The 6,152-nt window shown below is 44.7% G+C and overlaps 1 protein-coding gene across 4 annotated transcripts in view; it reads right to left on the bottom strand.

Moving 5' to 3' along the window:
- The window catches only part of MKLN1 (muskelin 1), a 380,873-nt gene that overhangs the window by 272,940 nt on the left and 101,781 nt on the right, over nt 1–6,152 (bottom strand). The gene's annotated exons all lie outside the window — the stretch shown is intronic.

Here is a 6,152-nt window from a genome sequence, read left to right on the forward strand (position 1 = left end):
AGGCCCCTTTCTCTCCCTTTCTATATAAGCCTTCTATGCATTCTCGGGAAAGCACCCCTGACTCTCCAGTCAGAGGTAAGTGCTCGTCCAAATTCTCCTAATGCCTCCTGCGCAGGTCCCCTTTCTGCCCCTCTGCTAAACTGTCAATTCCTTGAGAACAAGGAATGTACCAGCCTCCAGCTCAGTGCCTAGCAAGGTCAAATGTCTGTTGTACAAGTGAAAGAATGAAGAATAAGCTCTGGAATAAACATGTCTCCACACAGTGATTGTAAGTACATCTTTTACCAGAGACTTCTTTTGTTGGGTGCCAATCATCCTCCAGATTGCACCAGCTGTGAGTGGCTACACTGCCAAGCCATTGTGACTTGGACTGCTGGCCTCTGTCCTGGAGGGCACTTCTACAAATGGGTCAGTTGCCCCAGCTCAGCTCTGGCTGTCCCTGGCTGCCTCCATTTTGTTAGTCACCAAGGAGATTCTAAATGACCTCATGGCTGAACGCATGTGGCCTCTGTCAGCAGCTGGAGAGCCATTCCTAGGAGCTGAGATAGTGAGTCAGCCCTCATCTCATTGCCCAGGGAAGATTCCTTTCTTACTGGTTGTGTAACTTCACTTGCGCTATGTTATTCTTAGTGGAGTCCAAGATTTGGAACCACTGTAAGAGGAGAAAATGCCAGGTAATCTCGGGGATGGAGAGGACCAGTTATGTTTCTCCAGGAGAGGGTTTTTCAGGGTGGGAAATGGAGGGGAAAGCGCTAAGTGACTAGTGTTCACAGGTAAATAAGTCAATCAAAGGAAGACTTGAATGTATGTGGATTCTTGTTCCCAGAAAATGCAACAGATTATCTGGGAAAGAAGCCAGGACAAAAGATACCTCTCAGAGAGGCAGGTGCCCACTGATGTGAGTACATAGTGTGGTATTAAAGAGCATTCCTTCAGCCCTGTTCCATCCACTTTTTCCGAAATCAGCAACACAGCTCCAGAAATGAGAAAGCAACCAACTTTTCACTGTGAACCTGGACCAGATGAGAAAAAAACAAACAGATTTTGCTTCAGATTGAGTTTCCTTGCTAACACTACAAGGCTTAGACAGAGAGGAAAGAGGGCTCTAGGTAGAGGACAGAGCAACACAAAGGCACACTCTCACTTTCCGCTCTGCAGTAAGGAAGCGAAAGATCCATTAAATGAGAAAATGTATGTGAAAGCCCTTAGCACAGTGCTTGGCAAATGGATGAGAGTCAATGATATTGACTTTTTTGTTGCTGCATCTATGCTCAGTGTAAGAACCCATAAGGCAGATTCGTTTGTAGAAAGAGTAACCAGGGTACCAGCAGAGATAGAGGGGTACCTATCTCTACTCGGCTGACAGTTATATTTTACCAGTAGAGACTTCCCTTTGAGTGTATTAAAAAACAAATACCGATTAGAGGCAAAACATTGTCTTCAGACATGTCTATTTTACTGCTAGCAGTTGATTATATTATTTTCTTTTTCTCACATCTGTAATCGCACCACTTTGTGGGGCCGAGGCAGGCAGATCACTTGAGCCCAGGAGTATGAGACCAGCCATAGGGAAGCCTCATCTCTACAAAAAAATAAATAAAAGTAATTAGCTGGGTGTGGTGGCACACACCAGTAGTCTCAGCTACTTGGGAGGCTGAGGTGGGAGGATTGCTTCAACCCGAGAGTTCAAGGCTGCAGTGAGCCATGATGGTGCCACTGCACTCCTGCCTAGGTGACAGAGTAAGACCCTGTCTCTCTCTCTCTCTCTCTCTCTCTCTCTCTTTCTCTCTCTCTCTCTCTCTCTCACACACACACACACACACACAAAATAAATAAATAAAACAAAAAAGGCAGTAATGGAGAGAAGTTAAAGGCATTAAACATCATAAATGTGGGAAAGGTACAAATCTTCTATTTCTTAAAGCTAAGACAAAAATCCTGTCAGTTCAAATGGGAATACTACTAGTCTTATAATGTCTACTACAGAAATAAATAATTTTAACAACTGTAAAGTTCTAATAGAGATGAGACAGCAATTGTGGCAACCAAGGAACAACATGGTCATTTGACTTATACTGAAGCAGTTTTGATTGGACATTTAGGAGTGGTGGAAGATGGCATCTGTTGACAACTTAGAAGGTATCATTGTAGTTGAGGCAAGGTAAACAGAAATCACAAGCACCTCCATACGTATAAAGCTCTTAGTAGGCAGCTTCCAACTCTGCCTTATGTATCTTAACACGATGAGAAGTTACAACTCAGAGCACTTAGAAGTATCAATAGTGTTTGTCTAACCCAAACAAACTAAAAACAGAACAAAACAAAATTTGTCCTTGTCAGCCCCAGTCTGCCTCGTCCCACACTAGGTTCAAGAAAATGAACAGATTAATAGAGTCTCTGAAAACAAACGAACTATGTCCTACATCTGTACAGCACTACCGCACATACGCTTTCTTCCACTCTCAACGGTGCCTTGAGATAGGTCATCTTTATCCACTCAGTCTACAGGTAAAGAAAGAAATTACACCTCAAGGAGCAAAAGGTTTTGCTCAGATTAGCAAGAAAATTTTTGGTAGCCTAGAGTCCAAGATTCCAAACTCAAAATTTAATAGATAAAGTTAAAAGACCAAAAACAGCCAGGCACAGTGGTTCAGGCCTGTAATCCTAGCACTTTGGGAGGCTGAGGCGGGCAGATCACCTGAGACCAGGAGTCCAGGCTAGGCAACATGGCAAAACCCCATCTCTACAAAAAATTAGTTAAAAAAAAAAAAAAGACTAAAACCATGTTATTGGAGGAAGGGGGATTTTGCTTAATATTGTAATAAAGAGTGTTACAACTCAATAATTAAAAGGCAAAGACTTCAGTAGAAAAATCAGCAAAGGACATGAGCAAACAAATCATAAAAGGAGATCTCTGTAGCAGTCAAAGAAATACTTCATTGTTAAACAGAATATGCCTAAAATGTGGGTTTAGAGCTCACTTGTGAGATGGCCCAGACTTGACTTCATAGTCCAGGGTGAAGCTATATGGGCCCTTTTTCTTGTCCTAATTCCAAACCTGATTCTTCTCATTTTAATACCCCTGGCTGGGGGTGAAGACACAAGAAAGCCAAGAGCTCTTGGAAGAATAGTTCAGCATTCCCTGGGCCTTGCAAGCAAGTATCAGCAGCTGATGAGGCAGGGTGCAGAGGGCAGCCTCGTGGAGCCTGTGGCCCCGGATGTTCTCAGGTGACAAGTCAAGACTCATCTAGCTTTGTGCAGAGTGCCTACAGTCTTGTTACTCAAAGTGTGGTCTGTGGGCTGGCGGCACGGACATCCCCAAGGAGGTTATAGAAATGCAGAAACTTGGGCCCCCTCCCAGGCCTCCAGAACCAGATCTGTGTCTCAGGGGCTTCAGAGGTGCAGCTGTAGGGCATCTGGCTTGAGCTTTGATCATCACAAGTGCACAGCAATCACGTGTCTGCTGATTGAACAAAAGGGTAGACAGGATGGTCTCTGGGGTCCCTTTCAGAAGAAATCATGGGACTTAACGAAAACGGTTTGGACCCTGCTGAGTAAAGTATGGTCATACATTGTTTAATGACAGGATACATTCTGAGAAATGCATTGTTAGGAGACTTCATCGTTGTGTGAACACCATAGAGGGCACTTACACATCCCTAGATGGATAAGCCCACTGCACACCTAGGCTAGGCTACCTGGCATAGCCTGTTGCTCCTAGGCTACAAACCTGTACGTGTGTTCCTGTACGGAATACTGTAGGCAGCTGTAACGCAATAGTATTTGTGTATCAAAACATATCTAAATATAGAAAAGGATCAGTAAAAAGACAGTATAGGGCTGAGCATAGTGGCGCACACCTGTAATCCCAGCATTTTGGGAGGCCAAGGTGGCGATCGGGGGGTGCGGAATTGCCTGAGGTCAGGAGTTCAAGACCAGCCTGGCCAATGTGGTGACACCCTGTCTCTACTAAAAATACAAAAATTAGCTGGGCATGGTGGCGGGTGAATGTAATCCCAGCTACTTGAGAGGCTGAGGCAGGAGAACTGCTTGAACGCGGGTTCAAGCAATTGAGGTGGAGGTTGCAGAGATCATGCCACTGCACTCCAGCCTGGGGAACAGAGCAAGAATCTTTCTCAAATAATATTTTAAAAAGACAGTATAATAATCTTATGGGATCACCATGGTACATGCAGTCCGATGCTGACCGAAATGTCATTACGCAGCACTTGACTGGGTCACCATTTCACAAAGGCCTTTAAGTAACATTAACGAATTAATAACAGTGCTTTGGTTCTGAAATTTTTGACTGTGAATTTAGAGTTTCTTATTAGTATCATGTCACTGGGCTTTTTTATATGCCCAAGAGGCACCAACAAGGCATAAAGCCTTTTCTCATTCATCCCTTCTAGTCCACCTCTCACAAAACAGAAAGCATTGGGATGTAAAATCGAATGAGTAGAAATGAGAACAGAGCTGCAAAGGCTAGAGGAAAGAGTGCCCCCGATGTAAGGATGTTGCTCTTTTCCCTGCCTTTCCACAGACAATGGAGCCCAGAAACATTCACCTTGTACATTCGGACATGTGTGCAAAGGAGGGGTGGGTGAAGAAGGAAAGAAAAGACTAGGAAGAGAAAAGAAAGGGGTAAGAATCAAGGACCCCTGTGCTGCTATCCTATGAGCCAACAGAGGCAGAGATGCCAAATCTGGCCCCCCAAGTCCTTTTGGGGCGACTGCATGCATGCATCATCATCATCATCATCATCATCATCATCATCATCATCATCATCATCACTGTAACTCTACTGCCAACCTCTACTGAGCAGACCATCTTAGTACCAACCCACCTTTTAGCTTCAAGGCTGTCCATAGACCTTAGGCTGCCAGGAGACCAGTTATAAGCACTGAGACAAAAGGGATCCAGAGGATGGAGAGGCATTCTGAGTTCCACTAATGAGTGAGGTGAGTCATGGGCTGACTCAGACGAACAAGAAGCCTGCGAGAGGGGAGGTGGTGGGGGGCCGACTTCAGAGGAGCCCTGCTGAAATGTTCAAATGGGAGCTAGGAGGCCAGGGACATGGTGTTATTTAGAGAACTGCCTGCAGCTCTGGCGTTGGAGGGAGGAGCGGGTCATGAAAACAGAGGGAGAAAATTGCATTTGAAGCCAGAAGCTGAGTTGTGAATCTCTAGCCTTCTCTGCTTTGAGAAATGTGTAGCATTCTCGAGGGACACTGACCTGCTCTTTGACAAATTCCCGAATACTAACTCAGTAGGCATTAATGGTCATCAGGTCCCTGGGGAGTAGCGGGAAATCAGGTACCACGCTATTTTTTAATCTCAATTAGAAAAATGAGCCTCTTTTGACTTTCTTTAGTATTTTACATTTGGAGAATCTTGTGATCTAATCATCTTTTTCATTTGTTTTTTTTGACACAGAGTTTTGCTCTGTCACCCAGGCTGGAGTGCAGTGGCGCAGTCTCAGCTCACTTCAACCTCTGCCTCTTGGGTTCCAGTGATTCTCCTGCCTCAGCCTCCCAAGTAGCTGGGACTACAGATGTGTACCACCACGCCTGGCTAATTTTTTGTATTTTTAATAGAGACAGGGTTTCACCCTGTTGGCCAGGCTGGTCGTGACTCCTGACCTCAGGTGATCCACCTCAGCCTCCCAAAGTGCTGGGATTACAGGCGTGAACCACTTCGCCCAGCCTGACACTTTTTAAAAAATTTAAGTATGTGACTAAGGCATCTTCTCTCCTGTTAATGGCTACTTGAGGTTTTGAGTTTGCAGAGTCCAGGGTCACATATTATTACAAAGGTCAGCAACGGCATTGTTCTGTATATGGACTGCGGAAGTGAAACGACTGTCCCACAACATACTGTATCTAGGTCCCCTGAAGGGCAGGTATTTGTGACATGACTAGACATAGGTGTAGAGTATCTGAGTGGCACAATTTTTCTTCATGTGCCAAATAACCGACACAGAAATCAAACCCCTGGCTTCTGCCAATCCAGGGGACGTAAACCAACTGAGCTATCCAAAAATGATTTTGGTTGATTACGTATTTATATGTAATTTGATGACTATTGTCTCAAATGTACTTCAGTAGAATGGTACCGTGGCTGTGGAAAAGTTTGGCCATCCGTGAACGTTCC

Source organism: Saimiri boliviensis, chromosome 10, assembly GCF_048565385.1.
Source record: "Saimiri boliviensis isolate mSaiBol1 chromosome 10, mSaiBol1.pri, whole genome shotgun sequence".
Classification (NCBI taxonomy): domain Eukaryota; kingdom Metazoa; phylum Chordata; class Mammalia; order Primates; family Cebidae; genus Saimiri; species Saimiri boliviensis.